The sequence below is a fragment of the Manis pentadactyla genome, chromosome 3 (genome assembly GCF_030020395.1).
Source record: "Manis pentadactyla isolate mManPen7 chromosome 3, mManPen7.hap1, whole genome shotgun sequence".
NCBI lineage: Eukaryota > Metazoa > Chordata > Mammalia > Pholidota > Manidae > Manis > Manis pentadactyla.
In genome coordinates, this window is record NC_080021.1 from 162,598,546 (window position 1) to 162,618,931 (window position 20,386).

General features: G+C 36.7%; 1 protein-coding gene across 26 annotated transcripts in view; it reads right to left on the bottom strand.

The window, feature by feature from the left end:
- PTPRD (protein tyrosine phosphatase receptor type D) overlaps positions 1-20,386 on the bottom strand; it is a 1,529,902-nt gene that overhangs the window by 472,661 nt on the left and 1,036,855 nt on the right. The window lies entirely within an intron of this gene.

Below are 20,386 nucleotides of genomic sequence, written 5' to 3' on the forward strand. Positions count from 1 at the left end.
TATATGCCAGATATACAATAACTGACAAGCAGAAAGATGGAGAATTGAGTCCAGTAGGTAGAAATATGTATTGTAAAGGACATTTAATTTTCTCAAATTATTTATTTACTTCTTTAGTAGGTATTACATAAATTTTTTTCATTATCCTCTAGATCTTATAACAAAATTTCAGGATGAAAGCATGGTGATTATAATTAATGATACACTATCATGTACTTGAATGCTGCTAAGAGACTAGATCTTTAATGTTCTCATCATAATAAAGATACAGTAATTAGGTGACGGCATGGAGGAACTTACAAATGCTGTGGTGGGAAGCACATTATAACATATAAAGCATCAAATCTACACATTGTACAACTTAAGCTTACATAATATGTGAAAGCTTGGGGAATAAAACAAAATGTTACAGGATATAATGTGATTGCCATTTATTAGGTGGGTGATGCCATCCTTAATAATGGGCACAATTCATAACATCATGTAGTCATTCATAATATTATAAAGCTAAATGAAAAATAATTTAAGACATATACTTTGTCATATAAAATGTTAAAATGTAGTAATTCACATGATAGGGTTTAATTTTATATATTCAAATGTATAATAAATTCAGTAATAAAGAAAAATATTTCTCTTAAGCATCTGACCATCTTTTATAATTTACCTATTCTCTCTTACATCAGAAATAATGTTATTAGTAACTCTGGCCATACATCTAATTTCTGAAGGTTTACATAAAAGGGAAGATGCAGAGGCAGTAATAGTAAAAGCATTGATACAAATAAACATTGCTTTATTTACTAAATATCCCATGTGTGAAGAAAACTTGTCTTAAATGTATTATCCCATTTACTGTTCACAGCAATACTAGTAAGCATGTATCATTCCTATTTTAGCTATAAGGAAACTGAGGACCAAAGAGAGTCCACAGTAGGAATTTAAACCCCAGTCCATCCCGAGATCAGTGCAGTGAGCTGGGACATGCAAAGACAATGATTTCTAACACATGTCTCATTGGATCTTCCTCCTATGGCTTTGGGCAAGATGTTGAAACTTACTGTTTCTCAGTTTTCTCCTTCATAAACTGAGAGCAGAGAAGAAAGTGAATCGAGAATTGCTTTACAGGAGGCAGCTTAGTGTGTAATTCTTCAATATTTGTGAATTATTTAGAGCAATACAAACTCATAGCATGACCAGTGCTTTTGCCTAACAGGGTGGGCATGACTGAACAGAGGAATCCATCTGCACAGAAAAGGTCAAACAGAGACCATCTAGGACATGCAAGGATGCCAGGTTGAAGTCAGTAATCAGGAAAGGCAGTGGTCTAGGCAAATACTCAGGTGGGGCCCCACACACCAGATCCAGAGGGTCAGCGGAGCAGAACCAGAGCATGAGGTGGAAGTAGGACCTGGATGACCCTGCCCTTCCACCTGGTTAGACATCACCTGACCTCCTGGGCACCAGCTCTAGCCAGGATGAGGTCAGAGAGCACAGAGAGATCTGGCACCTCATTTGATGTGTGTGTGGGCCTGAAGACTGGGGTGTGTCTAGTACTGTAGCCTCAACAAATAGAGGTAAGAAGGAAATCTGTATTTCAAAGGCGTCGAGGAATGCAATCTCAGCAGGCACACACCTGCTGCATGCACTGCACTCAGGTCTCTCTGCTGAACTCCTCTTCACCATAAAGTCACCTTGTCAGATGGCCACCTTACATAAAGCAGCACAGCTCCAGCCTGCCCACTTTTCTTCACAGTACTTGTCACTATCTCCTTTCTATCACACACTACTGTATACTGTAAAACACCATACTGTTTATTGACTATCTCTCAATTAGAGGGAAATCCCCCTCAGAAAATAATCTCACCTTTGTTGTTACCTATTGCATCCCCAGTGGCAGGAACCACATGTGGGACATGGAAGAATCTCAGTAAATACTTGTTTAACTAATATACAAATAAACTTCAAAGCAACATTGTCTAACTGCCATTTTTCATGTCCTAGACTTTGGGGTTTTATGTGCTGATAATGCTCTATTATATAAGTTAAGAGATGACTAAATTGGTAAATAATAATAAATATAATTGAAGTTAGTGACCCTGAAACTTGTGAATTAATTCAGGCATAAATACTGCTCAAAATGCAGAACTTGAATATCCTGATAGTTTAACAGAACACTGACAAAGCAAACTACAAGAGACGCTCTATTTCACAAACAGAGCCCTGGCAAATCTCTAAAAGACCAGAGTTATTGGTTAATCACTGAAACCCATACTCTTTTTGGATTGTTTTTTCTGGTTATAAACAAAAGGTTTTAATGTGAGGACATCTACAGAACTAATAGACACAGAAATATACAATATACAATCAAAATTCATCCTTACAAAAATATAGAAATCACCTCCAAAGATCTCATCTTCAACATATAATTCTTAAGGTAATTTTAGCTCCTAAGTTCAGAACTTGAATAAAGATATTATCTTAAAAATAGAATAAAGAAAAGAGATGAGAAACTGAGGCATATGCAAATTAAATGTTGTCTTTGTCCTGACTATAAAACTCATTGAGACAAGATTCTGGTAACATGAAAGTTGAATTTTAAGTCAAAACAGGCATTCCCTAGTTAGCAAATGATCTAGCATCTAACTTTAAAATGAAAGACTGTGCCATTTAAAACAAAAGTTCTGTTTGTTTGCTTGTTTTATTGTGAGGTTGTAAAGATAAAGGAGAGATTTCCCAGTATAATTTAGCATGGCTAGGTAATAGTAAACTTTGAAAAAAGTAAAGAACCTTGCCTTATAATACAACTACATATCACTTACAAATGATTTGAAGGTGAGATCATCAAACTGCATTTCTCTGCTTGGAAACACCCATGTTCTATGCGCTGCGTGAACATTTCACGTCTAAAATGAACTAGTAACACCCATTTCAAATCCAACTCAAAATCATCTTAACGTAGATATTTTAGTAAACTTATACTATTTTCAAATAACTTGCTTAAAACATAAACAATACCAATTTATGAATAGTAATAGTAAAAGAAAACTGGTTAAAGAACAGGTCATTTGCTTTGACAATTCAAAACAAATCTAGGTACATATAACTCTTGGTTGTATATTATGTACTACAGTTCTACTTTCTTTGAGCAAAGCAGTACTTGTTTTGTAAGCTGAAAATAAATATAATGATATTTCATGGTTATTTAACATTTTCAGACATTTCACTGTCTAAATAAGTTTGAGAACCACTTGGCTGAAGAAAAGATACAAAGTACCATCAAGAGGAATTTACCACCAGGAAAACTTAGATGAAAATCTTAGGAAAGGAAAAGACCTTCTAGTTCAAAATGTAATAGGAATAATAACAAGAGAACAAGATCATCAATAGTTTTGACCATACAAGATTATAAATGAAAACTCTGTATGCAAAAAGAATTACTAAAGTAAGACCAATAAAGAGCCTTAAGGCATACTTTTTACAAACATGACAAGGGGTTAGTATGCTTAATAATATAAAGAACATAAACTCATGAATAAAAACCCTTAGGGAGAGGTCATGTAAAGACAATGTGTGTAAAACGAATAATTACTTGCAAATAAACATTTGGGAAAAAATATCACTGTAGTAATTAAATAAATTCATATGAAAACAATAATGAGGCAATGTTTTGTCTATTACATAAGCAAAACCCGATGAGAGTTTTCACACTGACCAAGAGGAAAAGAAACAAGTACTCCCAGGCATTACTGGTGGCACTATCAGCCCAAACATCCTCTTCGGAACAGTTTGGCAAAATGGTTCAAAAGACATAAAAATGTTCCTATCCCTTGACCTAGTGGTGCCATTTCTGTGCATTGATCGTAAGAGATAATGCAAAACAGAAAAAAGTTACCTCCAGTAAAATGTTCCTCGCAGCTTTGTATTTGGACTAGTGAGAGAAATAGGGGGGAAAAAAGGAAGTGGCTGACTATAAGGAAATAGATACATCAAGTCAATGAAATGCTGGGTAGCCATTAACGATGACGGTCATCAGGACACAGGATAGAGAAAAAATATTTTTACTACAATGTTAACTGAGACAAAGTACCGAAATAGCAAACTCACCATACAATGTAAAGGACCAGGAATTTTACTCATGTTGGAATTGGTGTGTCAGGTGGCAGGATTACTGAGGATTTCTTTTTCCTGTTGCTAATTTTCTACAATGAGGTTATATTACTTTTAATACTTTAAAAGAGATTAATAAAAGTTAGAGTAGAGAAAGGCGGAAAGAGTGCCGCTTGATCACAGGACATCAGAAAAACTACCTCTGGTTCATGTTTTCTTTCAGATCACCTCCTCGTGGCCCAAGCTACCCTATCTCACCCTGCCACTCATCAGGCACACACAAGCAGAAAGTTCCACATTTCTGTGCCTTTCTCGTCTCTACTTAAGATGGGAACTACCACTAGGGCTCAGTATTTAATTTGCAGGTCTGTAATTAAATACATGTAGAATACTAACACATAAACCACATATGTCTGAAAACTAATCATGCCCCCTTAATTTTTTTCATATAATTAAACAACTGAAATTGATTAATCACCCCTTTAATGGATTTAGCAACCCTTTGACCCCAATTACATCAATTAACTATAGTGCCGAACTGAAGCTGATATTGCATCTTCCACAGTGCATGTAACTATGTGACCAAGAGATTTCAACCAGCAAGGATCAATGTCATATATGAATCACCACGTCACCTTAACCAAGAGTTCTCAGTATCCTTTCTATAATGACAAATCCAAGTTCTATGCTATTACCTAGAATGCTATAGGCCATGACTACAGTGTGTGGGGTTGAGAAGATGGACTATATAAATATTTCTGGAGTGAAAATGTGTGGCTTCTTTATATAGCTGTTGCCCTATCATAATATTCCTGTAACCATCAAGATTTAGTTCTGTAATTACAAGAGCAACCTGATTTTCACCTCAGTTACTGATAGAGACCGTATGGATAATCACAATAAAAAGCCAAGACTTGAAAAATGGGGTTTCAAAAGAGGTGAGTGTCCCAGGCTCTAGTGGACTAATTGCCTTGAAGTAGACCTTCCCCTCATCTACATTGTTACAGGGGCCTGAAAATGTCAGGAAGCATAAGTACTTCCATCCTTGCCATGAATGCAATTTGGTAAGGAAATAAATAAATATATCTGTTAAAACAGAAATGGAAATACACTTTTTCTTTTTAACTCAGAAAGTTTGTAGGGAGGATGGAGGGAGACACAGTCCATGGTTCTGAACAAACACCAATTTATTATACAGCAAAATACTCTCAGAACTATATATTTACAATCTCCTGCTCCTAATAGAGAACTTTGCACCTTTTTTGAAGTTATTAGCATTGTGGTAGTCACCAGAGGCTGGGGAGAGAGAACGAGGAGTTGTTTAATAGGTATAAAGCGTCAGTTTTACAAGATGAAGGGTTTGGGGATGAATAGTGGTGAAGGTTGCACAGCAAGGTGAATGTATGTAGCACCACTGAACTGTACACTTAAAAATAGTTAAGATGGTAAATTTTGTAATGTGTATTTTACTACAGTGGAAAAGAAAGTTTATTGTCCAACATGTTGTACAATTGAGTTGGATGGAGTGCTGCTGACTTTTTGAAATTGTATATATAACTTTTTCTCTCACTATATTGTCCGTTAAACTACTAATCTCATTTTGAAAAAAAAAAGTTATTAGCATTGCTTAATACACAAATTGATTGTATTCCTAACCAACTGCCTTTAAAAACACTTAGCCCTCAGGATCCTGTTTCTGCTCATTCAGATCATAAAACTGAAGTGAAATATCAACAAAGAGAGTCTCAGAACTGATGTAAAACACAAGCGAAAACTACCTGTTAGTATATACTTCTAAAGCATATTTAAAACAAAGCAATTCTTTATATAACTATAGTAACAATGTAAAAAAAAAAACAAACCCCAAAACAAAATCTACCTGTGAAATGCAAATGCCACAACTAAAAATACCGGAACCTGTGGTGCTCCCTGTGGGAGGTGATAGAGAGTTAGGACGGGAAAGGAAAAGAGAAAGGCACTTGGGAACAATTATCTCAGATTTTTGTGACCGAAAGAGAGGCTGCTTAGGAGAAAGTGAGGCTATGTTTGCAGGAATTGTTACCAAGTCATTCAGCTTTTATCCATCCTCCTTCCTCTGTCTGTTCTATTAAAGCTCTACAGGAATATTAAACCGAGCCTTTAACCCCTGCCTGGGCATCAGGGAGGGTGTGGAGAGGTGGGAGGGAGGTGGTTAAGGTATCGGCATAGTAGTGTCTCTACTACTCTGTCTCTCATACCTCCTGGATTGTGAGACGTGAGTTGGGAGGGCCTCATCTGCCCACCACATTTCTTCCAATGACTTCTAGCAGGTTGTTCTGATATGTGCTAGCCAGTGTTAACTACGTGTGACATTGGCTTCATCTCTGACAAAGTTCTAGAGCACTATATAATAAAGTGAAAGGACAGTAGCAGAGAGGCCAAGAAGAAGCTAGTAAAGCTTTTGCACCTCCAGGATTTCCTTCAGGCCCTGCCCACTTCAGCCACCCTGACAACGACGCATTTGCCCAGCTCAGCATATGGAGCTTTAAGACATCACTATGAGGTTTGCTTAGGACAGCCTAGCCATGCCTAGTGTCCCACTATGACCATCCCCATTCACTGTTACAGCATCCTGTTTGGATGTTAAATTATATGCTCAACCTACTGAGCCTTCTCTTTCAACTATATCACCACTCCTTCCTTAATCCTCCTCATAGGGCTCCACGGTGAAAAGGGCTTAAAGACAAATCATTTGGCGAATCACAGAAAGACTCCCGAGAAAATCAGCGAGGAGATATGGTGGAACTGACAGTACTCAGTTTGTTTCCTATTGGACTTCCATAGACATGCATTTCTCTACTTGGGAATGCACAAAATCAAAAAGTAGACCTATTTGTCATTAGACAAAATACACAGAATCGACTATCAATTCACTTTCCTTGAGGATGTACTTCTGAGACACAATACCTTTCACTTACAACTGACAGGTACATTCTTTCCTACTAAGATCAATGGATGTTCTCAACACATAAATGGACTATTTTTATTTTATTGCATATGTAACCTTGAAAATATCAAGAGGTGTTTCAAACTGATTAGGTCAATCAAGGCTGTCCAATACAGCTTCGTGCAACAAACAGAAACGTTCTACGTCTGAGTTGTTTCATGTGATGGCTACTAGCTACATGTGGCTACCGACTCCTGAAATAAAGCTAGCACAATTGAGTTTATAATTATATTCAGTTTTAATTAAGTAATAACAAGACTTGGTTTTTATAATTTAAAAAAATAGGATAATGATGTCTCCTGTTCTTGCGCTTGACTTGAGTCTTGATAAGAAAAGTCAGTAGATTCCTCATGGAAGCAGATACTATCTGATGTGGAACCTTCCTCCAACTCAGAACCAGCAATACACTGGCCAGAACCCCATTTCCGGCAGTTTAACAGGGACAGTGCAAAGTATAGAAAGGCATGGCCTGGAGTTTCAGAGACCAGGGTGGAAGGGCTAGCTGGGACAGTGAAGCCACTCGATTCTGGGATCTTAGTTTCCTCAGCAGAACACGAAGTTTAGTCTAATGTCCTTTCCAGCACCTTTGGAAAATTTCCCATTTAGTCTCTGAGAAATAGTTATTTCTATGACAAAGAGACCAATGTGGCCTGTTTTACAGACAGAAATGTGTTTAGTTCTCATCTAGAGATATGAAAACACAGCATAATTTGTTACTCCAGCACCTAAATAATCCAAATGAAAAACTTTCATGCTTAAAATATCTAAAAAATAATTTCTTTCTCCTTTACCTATAAGTGATACCATGTTCATATAGGCTTATAGATGCAAGCTTTAATCTATTTGCTTATTTCATTATTTTTCTCAAGTTGTAAAGAGCATTACTATTGTAAAATCGTACTACATCACTGTGGATCTTTTCTTCAAATTTTGAAGACTATGCTGAAAATTATATGCATCAGAAATGGTAACAGGTCTTTTCAATACATTTATTAAAACCTGTTAATATTTTCATTACTTTTACATAGTTCACTTATCTTTAGTATGAACAGTGGTCAATAAATGACTAGTTTGGTATACCCTTAAAGGGCTCTATGTTTTTTAAAATGCTTTGAAATAAAGTAGCAGTCAGAATGTGGCTAAGAAGATACATACTTTTTAAAATTTCTCATAGAAACTAACCATCTGTACAATAATCCATTGTCTTCTCTACTAAGGTGATTTATTAAGGATAATGAAGCATATGACTTAATAGCTGCTGCAAATCCTTTTCCAAGTAGGATGGGTATAAATAATATAAAAAGATGGTCCAGTAATAACCAAATCCTAACCTAAGAACTATTCTATATGCTAGGTCACAGGAAATTAGATGAGCTCAGTTAGCTGGGGGGCCAAGTGAAGCATGGCTAGGCAGCTAAGGGTCTAACCACGCTCTCTGACTCCAGTAGTGATTGTTATTATTATTTAGTGGATCCTGTATCTCCTCTATCATGGTAGAATCTGAGTAGCTTTTTTCCACATGACAACAAAGAGCATTCCAATTAGAAAAGGACATTATGCTGACATGGATTTTCCAATATCTCACGAACCCATATCACTGCCTGTTTTATAGTGCAAGTTGTACTCGGCTATCTTTTGGTCATCCTTAGAGTCTCACAGGGCCTTGCATTCCGCAGAGTTGAATGTATGGCACTTTAAAGAAGGAAAGCATAAATGGAAGAGTGGGTGAGTAAAATGAGGTATCTAAAATCCTTGCCCCCCACCCCAGAATGCAATTCTATATGCCTGTGATACCTGGTTCTAACATTCACCTTCACTAATACTTGTGAGTTTGGTGGCCAGTGTCAAGAGCATATTTCCTTTGGTGGTAAAGATTTCCTTAGGCCAGCTTCCTTCAAAGCATGGTAAAAACACTCAAAAATCATGCACAGCGTTTGGGTGAAAGAGTCCAAACATTAGCTCCTATTTGCAAACAAAAGCACGCCTCTCCTGGCTATCCTTATTGATATTCAAGTCTTTACAAGGTTTTGTGATATTAGTGAAGCAAATTTCTGACGACAGGAAACACAAGCCATCATACATAGCAGCTGTTTGGCATGAAAAGATTGCCTGGCTGTGCCTTACAGACATGGTACAGCCATTCATTGATAAGTTGGCACAGCCATTCCTGTCCCCATGCCACCCAGCGAGTCCATCTAAAATAAGATTAGATGTTGCAAATCCTAGTGCTCAAGTAACACTGGGCTCTGGAAAATTTCCATGGTTCAGTGTAAACAAGGGACCTATGTGTGAGGCATATGTCACCTTCTGAAAAATATATGTTTTACCTGGCACATTCACCACCAGCATATTTCCACACTGCAGCTCCTACTGTTCTTGCTCTTTTGAATGTGGCTTGCCAAAGCTGAGATCAATTTTATTAGACACCATTAGTCTCTGTTAGGGCGGTCATTTGAATAACAACAGATTGGCAAGTATAAAACTAAGGCACCTGTTGTACATTTGGCAGCTGAGATGAGGCCCCTTAAAAGGAAAACAAATATGAGCTACAATCATGCCAGGCAATGGCTTTTGGTTCAGTAATGACCATGTGTCAGAATTAAGTGCATCTGGGAATTCCTACCCCAGCCAGATATAAAGGCACATTTGTCTTGTCTAATGGCATATGAGTACATACACAGTGTATACTCAGATCTGGCTTTGTCTTGGTTTAGTGGGAACCAGGTGAGTGGAATTTAGCTCAAGTAAAATAAAATCAATTACTTAAGAGCAACTAACAATATTATCATAAATTGTCAAATTAAATATTAAACATATGGATTGTAAGATGTCAGCCCTGAATTAAGTCACCTCTGATTTTTCTGGGCACAATGATTTGTTCATGGAATACTGCACAACGATGTGCCAGTATTACTGCCATACTGAGCCAGACCATAGGCTAGGTGCTAGACATACAACTGGGAGAAGGACATGCGCCTTGGCTTCACTGAACTTGAAATGAATCAGTCCATAGATCAGCAATTGCAGTGCACTATGACAGATGCTATATGTAGAAGTGATCCAGTGCTCTCTTAGCACATAGGGCAAGGGCACCCAGGCTTGGGAGGATGAGAAGGCTATCTGGAAGAACTGTCAGCTAAGGCAAGACGTGAAGGAAGATGTGAGTCAGGCAAAATGGAAGGGGAAGGGACTTGCCATATGAAAGGAGGGAAAGCATGCTCAAAATTGCAAATGGAAGAGTCAAAGCAGTGCATCTTAGAAACAGCAAATACTTTAGTTCAGCTGGAACATATAGCATTGGGAAGAGGGAACGAGACAGAGAAAATGAGTATGAGAAGGCGAGAAGGCAAGAGCAAAGGCAGGGGAAGGACAAGGGCCAAGTGGCTTTTGCCGAGTACTTCAAGTTTATATAGGAGAGAATGGGGAGCCATAGATACATTTGAAGGAGAGTGATGAATTGATCAGATTTGAAATTCCTGAAGACCACACTGGTGGAGAGAAATAACTACAATGAGTTCTCAACTAAACAGAGAGAGGCTGCAATCTAGGAGAAAGATGATGGAGGCCTTGTGAGCAGATGCTAGCTAAAATATTAGAATGGTTAAAAATGTGGTTGAAAGAAGTTAGTATTTATTTTTGCTATACTTGGAATAATAAAAGATTTAGAGAAAACAGATTTTAAAGGACAATTTTAAACCAAAAAATTAAATGATGTCTTTTCTATTTTTTTCTTTGTAACAAGAAAACACTCAAGTTGAGTCTGGCCAATAGTAAAAATCAGATTTAAATACACTTAGGCAATTATTCTTAAATTAGTATGTGAATCTGCCTAAAAACATTTATTAAAATTGTCATTCTTAATTTTTAACTATTATGATCAAGAAAGATTTATTAAGAACCTATCTGGAGAAGAACCCTCACTACACAATACAGCTAACGAAGGTAGTACACCCTGTTTCAGGCTTCTAGGAGACTCTGTTTATAGATTAACTCATAGGAAAACATGGGCAAATAAGACAGTATATGCATATGAGAAGCATTTAGAAACCTGGGCAAGGATGACTTAATTGTTGAAATTCTATGAGCCATAAAAGACCAAAGCATTTCCATGTAACTTTATTTTATGTACCATGTCTGATTTAAAACTTCAGGGTGCCTTGTTGTCAGAGAAAAATAATTTTCCAAATCATCAAACAAATGTAACATCTTATATTGTGTTATTTATAAAACCATAATTAATCAAAAGTAGGCCTCTGAGACCTTAGGAAAAAAGGGAAAAAGCGAAACCTTTATAAAACAGGTTAAATGGGGAAAAACTTCACCAAATCACCCATCGCTTACGGATAATGAAATTACCAGGTGAGCAGTGAAAATAGAGTATTTTAAGAAGAGACATAATGGACAGAATTTCCCAGATAAAATTGTGTAGGGCAGGCTGCCAATAAATAGAATGCATATATATATCAGTCGCTTGGCATAATTTCATTTCTTTGATGGGAGGCTGCTCTTCAGACATCCCTGCTGGATCTTTACTTCTCTTTATAAAAATGCTTTGATTTCTTACCTGTTGGGAAGCTGTGAAAATGCCAGCCTTTGTGATTTTAAAAACTATTCTTGGTGAAAATATTTCACTTAACCACTTCTGTTCCAGGACTAACCCCTGAGCTAAGGCAGTTGTGTCACTGGCCTAAAAGCATGTATTTTTAGAGCTGGAAGGCAACTGCCAAAAAAAGGTCATCTAGTCTAAATGGCTGAAGTTAAAACAACAACAACAACAACAACAAAAATATATTATTTTTTTTCCAATGCTCATAGTCTCAGGCAGAAAAAGAGCCAAAGATTCTTCAGAACTGGTAGAGGGACAACCTATATAATGCTTAAGATTCTTCCTGAATTTGGGTCAAGAAAGCACCATGTTTTAGGGTATATTTGCCTAGGATATATGAAATAATCTTTTTAAAAAATTCATGTCAGACACAAGACTATATTGAGCAGTTAAGATTGGAGTGGATAATATTGCTTGAATTAAAACCTTCACTTTTAGTTCCATCTTTACTATATCTAGCTATGCAACCTTGGGCAAATTACTTACCCTCTCTATATATCAGCTGCCTTTTGAATTAACTAGTGATAATAAAAGCATTTGACTTACACAGAGTTATTTTAGAGATTAAACATGATTCTGCAGGCACTATGTCAAACATGAAACGCGAAGTGCTATGTCAAATGCCTGGCGCATAGTAAGTGCTCGGTAAATTTTAGCTACTATTGCCATTACGGTTTTACTCATCGACCACTACTCCTGTACTTCTGATATCAAGAAAATTAAAAGATACTTGTTTTTTCACCTATCTCAGCATCCCGGGCATCATCAGAGGTTTCAAATGAATACTTATTCTTCACATTCATGATTTCAATTCAATTCAACTTGAACTAAATTCAAAGAAAAGGGCATAGCACTTGAGCTGAGAATGAGAAAATGAGGAAATAATTAGGATTTCAATGGATGCAAGTGAGGACAGCTGGTAGGAAGAGAAAGGGAATCCCAGGAACAGCACTGTTAGACCCAAAGTAGTCTTCTCCCAGAGGACAGGGACTTGCTATTGCAGGAAGACTGGGCATCCAGGTATGGTGGGAGAGGTGGCTGGCCAGCGAGGCAGGGCTGGACTGCAGAAGGCTTGGGCTGCTGTGCTGAGGATTTAGCACTTGAGGCTGCAGACTTGGGAAGGTCTGCATTTCAGAAAGCAAACATTTTTAGTAAGAAGTGAAGAAGAGAAAGGAGAAAACACAGTGACCACATAGCAAGTTATGAATGGTTGCTAAGCATCTAAGCAACATTGCAAAGGTAGCAATGGAAAGGAAGTGATAAAGTTAAAAGGGATTACCAGAAAAGAACCTATTAATTCAGATGGAGACAAGAATGAAAGGAAGGAAGGAGACAGAGATGACACCAAAGTTACCATACCAGGGATAAATCAGATGATGACGTACCAAGAAAAAGGGAGCAGACATGAGGGTGGATGGAATATTTTAGGTTTATAAAATGCAGAATTTGGGATACAGAAGAGCTTTCTGTTTCTCGACCATCTAACTTAGCACATAAAAAATACAGGTCTGAAACTTCAGAGAGAAGGTAGCAAATGTATTTTGAGGGTCATCTATGCAGAAATGATTGCTTCTGTGAGAAGTAGATAGGAATATCCCAGTAGACAGGATAGTGAGTGATCTGAAGAGGGCTGTAGATAAAATGACAGTAGAACAGGTTAGAATGGAGATGGAGACATGGACACCAAAACATCAGATGTACAGGAAACAATGTTGAAGGAAGGGACAGTCAAAGAAGGAACACAGAACAACTTCTGTTCATAGGATTTCCAATAGAAGATGCTCCTGAAAATTTATTCCTCTATGAAAATATTATAATTCCCTCCAAGAAAAAAAGTTAACTCAGTGGCCAGTAACTGGACTAGGAATATAAAGACTTTTCCAATAGATTACTGTTATTTCCAATAAACCAAATAATCTTGACAGATTGATTTAAAAGAAGATATAAAAGGAAGTATCTAAAAATCACACCGAACTATTTCAACCAGAAAAGCCAAATCTGGTAGACACTTTTTGTTTCTTAAAATCTTCTACTAGTATTTCAATTAAGTTGCTATTACAAGTATTTCAGATGTTTTTGCAGTGGAGCTGGGTCTACATGTGTAGTAAGAAACCATCAGTATACCCTTAGTATGTCATTTTAGCAACAGTGGGGCATTAGGAAGGGAGATGCAGGGAAAAATTATTTTAAACACTGAGAACAAATGTCTTTCTGACCTATAATGGGATGCTGGGTCAACATTTGATGTGTCTAGTCTAATTTTTCTCTGTGAAATTATACTGGTAGATCTTAGGGAGAGACAGAAGGCAGTAAATTCCTATCCTCCATCAATACATTTGACCTCAGAACAAACCCCACAACTGGCTACAGTCACCCACCATCCATCATTTGCTCTTGAAACCTGATCTTTCAGGGAAGGACAGCTGCACTGGGCAAAGAGCTGAGCAGCTTTCGAAGATGCACTACCATTCAAGGGGGAAAAAAAAAGGCAATGCTTTCAGTTCAGTATTTTAATTAACAGACTTTCTAAACATTTCTTCCTCTAGACTGCAACTCCATAGCAAGTATCATCAGGACTCTATTAATACATTTGTTACTTTTAAGCAAAATGCACTGTGTACATTCTTGATAAAACCATTTCTAGCTTTTGTTTCCAACACTTTCTGAGATAAACAGTATACTAAGACAGACTGATGTATACAGACTTCAGTAAACATGCAGAACAGGAAAAGGTAGTTCTAGCATCTGTAGTAATTATAGAATGTACACCACAGTGCCAATAGAGCTAACATACACAAAACACCCATATCTAACAAGCCTTAATTTTTCAGTCCAGTAGCAGTTATTTATAGCAGACAGTTAAAGATAGCAGAACTCTCTCATAGAAACTAGCATTATTGAATATAGCATCTCATTACATGACTCCCATATTCAGGGATTTTTGAAATTTAAAATACAAAATATGACAAATTCTTATTTTCTTGGATCTTTATCACATTATGGTTATTCTCTCCATTTTGCAGATGGTGAAACTGAGACCCTGAAATGTTATATGACTTTCCCTCTAAATGCCACTGATAATAGGTGACAAAGCTAGAATATAAATTCAATTCTTCTATCAAAGTTATGTTTTTTTTCATTGCAGCAAAAAAGAAAAACAAAGAGGAAGCCAGCTGAGACTTTGACATATTTAGCATTATCTTTGTATACATTATATACCTGCACATGAAATAAGACTAAACAATAACTGATTTTTGGTTATTTATAAAATCAGTACTAATACAAAATTTTGTTAAGAAAAGGAATCCACTTACCAAACCTTAAAAAAAGAAGTCTCCTATTACTTGTGATCCAATGATTACAGATGATCATTTTATATATTTGAAAGTACATTATCTCTTCATCTCAAAGCAATATTGAAAAGCACTACTTTCTAAATGTAATTCATAAATCTCAATTTAGTTAGCTACTTCTACATCAAAAAGTACAGCTCCAGGGCTGTTAAAAAAAAAAAAAAGACAATTAAGAGTTTATAAATTCAATCAGTCTCATGAAACTGACAGAGTTACAATGTTTAAACCCAGTAAATAGCACCATGGTAAAGGTCACAATGCTCCTGACATTGTTATCTGAATATCAAAGTTAAGCAGTGTTTATGGTCAGTGAAAATTCAAAGCACTAAGGAGATGGCTGCTTTTGCTCTTATATTTTGTTACAAATGCTGAAGGAGCCGAAGAAGAGTCTGCCACCTAAGACCGGCCATTTGTAAAGGAAAGGAAGATTTGCTTGGTGCAGTTGTGGAGTGAGGAACATCTAACTTGCTCAATATTATTTGCCACTGGTACACCTGATCTGCTGGCTTACAGAAAGAATCAGTTATCTTCACTTTCTAAATTGTCATCTCTTTCATTTTAATTTACCTATCTACAATACATAGGGATTTGACTGGGGGATAGTGAAGGTTGAAAAGCCAAGAGCAAGTTCAGTTTTGCTCTTAATTTTTGTGATTTACAAAAGCTATAGACTGACTGGCAAGTACTGATATAATTCTATTAAATGTATCAGCATCAAATAGAAAATAATGAACTGAAAGGTGTTGAATTGCACTATTTTGAGAGGGAAGAGGCAGAGCATTTATAGGCATTGTTTCAATAATTTTTCCCCACTGAGAAACTGCATTGAGGAATAGATGGATATAATTTTTAAATTACTTTAATGTGTAAGTATTAAAAATATTTCATAAATAAAATATTAAGAGAAGAAGATGCAAACTGACTGTTGATTACGAAAGCAAATGGGTAATTTATTAAAGGGGCAGCAATGGACATAAGCCTTAGGTATAATTGTATGAAAAATCTTGAAGGAATTCTGTTTCATTTAATTCTTCCATCTGGCACCATTGCCACGACTTCACAAGTTATGTTAGGTCAGAGGGTGCTACAACGTATAAGCATTTGCTCTTTGACCTCCCCGAGACTTATGATGCAGAGAAAATGCTGAACTTTTACATCTCAGGCTATAATTTCATATAATGAACAATCAGTAAGCATAAGCCACATACTCTTTCAGCTATCTTTCTTAAAGTTTTAATTGTGGAGAGCTGAAACACAATTTTTTTCTTTTTTTAAGTAATGGGGGAGAATTTAGACACTTTACTTTTCAAAACAAATGCAAGCCAAGATTTTAACAAATGTTACCAACTACTAATTAGAAGCAAATGAAATTTTCTATATAGAAAACGTATCCCCAAGCAAACCTATCCTTTGGTGGGAACTATCACCACACTATGAAGTTACAGAAATCTAAACAAGTGATGTGTGTGAGAATGCAATATACTGACCAACCCCTTATAAGCAATCTTCTTCCACATTATCAGATTTCTTCAGCTGATGTGTTACACAGGAACCCTCAGTCTTGTGGTTCACAGAGAGAATGCTTCTCTGCTCTTTCTTGGCAAATCATTGATAATGTAAATATAAATGTTTTTAAACACTGACTTTACTTAAGGCTGCAAGTTGCCTTTGTGCCATCATAAGGAAGTAGGTTTCCAAGGAACCAAACCATCCACAGATAAGGTAAAAACTCTGTAAGTCAGTAAGATACTCAGGGTAGGCCTAGCTTAAAATATAGCTTACTTACCCACACTAATATTTTCAACCGAAAAGTACTACCCCTTTAAGAAAACAGCAAAAAAGTAATACATTCTTTGAATACTCTAGAAACCTGAATAACTATGTTTTTATATTTAGCACTTCATATCTCTGTGCTTTTAATATGAATCCTAAAAGTATATTTATGGCCACTGAGTACACTACATTAAAGGTAAAGCTTACTTGCAAGATTTCCAGAAATTTGAGGAATTAAAAAGGTACGAAAGACCAAAGATTAAATGTATATATTTAGAAAGGTTAGCCTAAAAGTGTGATGCTTTCAGGATCCCAGGGTAGAGCATACACCTACTCAGCTCTCAGACTATGACGGATATATGCTGAAACTAAAGAAGGGTAGTTTTAAAGTGAACTCACCCTGAGAAATCTGTCTTCTCTGAAATGACACTTTTCATATGTTATTGTGTTAATGAATTCTTATTGGTCCATAGAATCCCTTTTAAAACAGAACTGGTCAATGACTTGATAAATCAAGTTTGGTCTGAAGGAAATCCAATATGCAAATGTTTATAGTGTGCTCTTTTACAAATAGTCACCCTTGTCAGTTTGAAAAACTGAAAATCAACAAAAGAACAGTGTAAGTATACTTGACCTTATCACCTAATGTCTATCAAGACTGCCATGGCTGGTCGATTTCAAATTTGTGAAACTGACACTTAAAAATGTATAGTGCATCTTCAGTCCAGGTCCCGAGAGTGCTGAGTAAACTGTAGTCGTCACAGCTTCAGAGTCTCCTTCTACACTGACTTGCACAGCACTTACAAAGCTAGTTTAATCACACCATCAATCTATGACTACACATTCTTTGAAGTACTTCTGCTTCATTTATCTTTTAACCCTACAGTATGCAAATACCATCCTTATCAGTCCAATAAAGAAAAGTTATTAACGCTCCTACTTGTTTATCCATGGCATACAGTGAGAAATGCAGATCACATATGAATTTGCGCAAATACTTCTACATTTTACCCGCTATATGAAAAATCATCTTCATATAACTATAGTTTTAGAAAAGCTCTAAATACTGTTCTCGAAAATCCTTCAATCAATGTCTGTTACTAACATCATCAGAGCATGAATTAATAGGTTAAATTAAAAAAAAAAAAAACTTAGGGGACTGCCCACTTGAATTTTTTTTTTTTTAATGTCTCTCTAGGAAGGGTTTGCATATGCCATACAGGAGTATCTCCTGGATGTAAGAACAGTTATACAGGCCCCTAGTGGCTTAGCAAATAGCAGCAGATGAGGGGATCCCAATTCTTAGTTCCCGACTTGAGATATTCTGGCATCAAATGAATTTCAATCTTAAAAGGCTAATCAATCATTGTATTTAAAACTTTAAGCAGTTTTACTTTCATGGTTATCTACTGAAATACATATATATTAAAATAGATCATTGTATGTCATTACTTTAGTAACTACAACTGCACTGGTCCAAGAAGAATTTGTTACATAACCACCATAATAAAAGATTTCATACATCCACTTCTTTATATGTCATTACAAATGAAATATATTACTTACATATATTAAAATATATTTGCCAGACATTTTTCCTCTTTGAATCTCATTCCCATTATAGAATTATTACTGAGGGTTTTAAGAACAGATTATTTCTCTATAAAATGCTCACTATTAAAAATGAAATACTGATACAAACTGAATGCCACTTTTACAATAGTAGAAATCTAAATATATTTCCCAATCACAGCCAGTGATAAAACTCACATTGGAGTACACCTATTTCAAAAGATGTACAATTAGTAACGGCCCTTAATCCTCATCTCCTTGCTGTCTTTCCTTTACAAAAGAAAATTCCAGGCAGGCACATTTACAGCTCTTAGCAGTTTTTAAGTGGACACAATCTGACAGCTGAATTCATGAAACTGACCAGCTTGTCAATTTCACACTTTGAAAGTACAATAATAGCTGATAGCATGAGGGTGAATTTAAGAAATCTGTCACAGAATTGCTAGCTCCATTGAAAAGCAAAGTACAGTACATAATTATGGGAGGTGGAAGGTAGGGAAATTTTCTTCCTACTGTCCATTTAGAATGTCTGTTTCAAGAATTCAGACATTGAGCATTAAAAATTTATTTTCTCTTTGTGAAAGCAATAAAATAATACCTATCTGGGTCATCTAACAGAATATGCTTTCAAAATAAGTATCATTATCCTGGATATCATCATATTACCAACGTAACATAATCTTTAAATTGTTATTACTCAAATATTCCCTTAAATCAGAATGTTTCAAGTCTTGGTACATGACCCTGGTTTTACTTAAGTTGAGTGGTGGGTGCATACACTTTGCATCAGAGACAGAACAGTCAAAATGGTCAGAAGTGCATCAATGGTTGGACTAATTCCCCAAATACATGCTATATAGGATGGCTGGAAAGAACACACCAAAGAGAAAGGTCCACATTTGTAGCTCTAGAAGTCCAGCAACAAACCCATCTCAAGTCACAAGCAGTTTCTAGTCTCTGAGAGGGACAAAATGTGTGTGCTCAACTCCTTAAATCACGGGCTGTGGGCTCATAAAAGGGAAAAAAAAACTTTAAGAGAAAATATAGGGGCGGAGGGGCAATCCCTCAGGAATCTTTCCGGGTGTTTAAGGCACCAACTGCAGATTGGTCTCGGAGATAACTCTTAAGAATTTTAGAAAACAGAGGAGACATGCGACAAGTCGTATACAAGGAGAGGAGCTGAAAACAGTACAAGTGGATTGTGATAGTCTGGGTTTTGGAGATTGGAACTACTACTCAGAACCCTGGAACACTCAGTTAGTGAAAGCCAAGCTCACACTTAGTGTTCAAGATATTTTTTTTCTTTTAAGCATAAGAAAACTGACTTCACTTAAGTGAAAATCATCCTCACAGATAAACAATGCAAGTTTTCTGTACGTCTATATCAGAACTACAATAAATCAATAGAAAAGAACCTTTGGTTTGCTATGGTTTTCTTTATAAATTGTTCCCTACAACTTGGATTTTTCATTGTAAATTCTGCGTACCCTTCCCTATGGAATGAGTGTGTAAGGACAGCCGATTCGCGTAGCAGAAGTACAAGCTTTGATTCTGCTATGGAAAGGTCTCCAAAACAATCCCCCTCCTCTATGGTAGCCGTGTAGACTTGGATTCCTGTTATTTCTCCTTCTTCCCACTAGTTCAGAGGACAGAAGGAAAAAGAAATCTCCCCCTCACCATGAGCAAACCCCTTAAAACAGTAACCATTACCCCTAAAATTTAAAAAAAAAATGAAGAGGAAGAATCCCTGGATAGGGTCGGTTTGCCCCAGCGCTCCACCATGTCCCCCAATACTACGCCCACCCGAGGAGGAAAGAGCGGGGGTCGCACAAATACACACAGACCCCAACACACTCCTTCTCTAGAATTGCCACTTTCTGTGGTCTGAGGCTTTAAGCGAGCAGCGAGCCGTGGGAGGGCTCCGCTTACGGAGGTTCAGAGGCGCCAACTGTGCGCTCGGGCGCCGGGGCGCGGGGCTCGCGGACG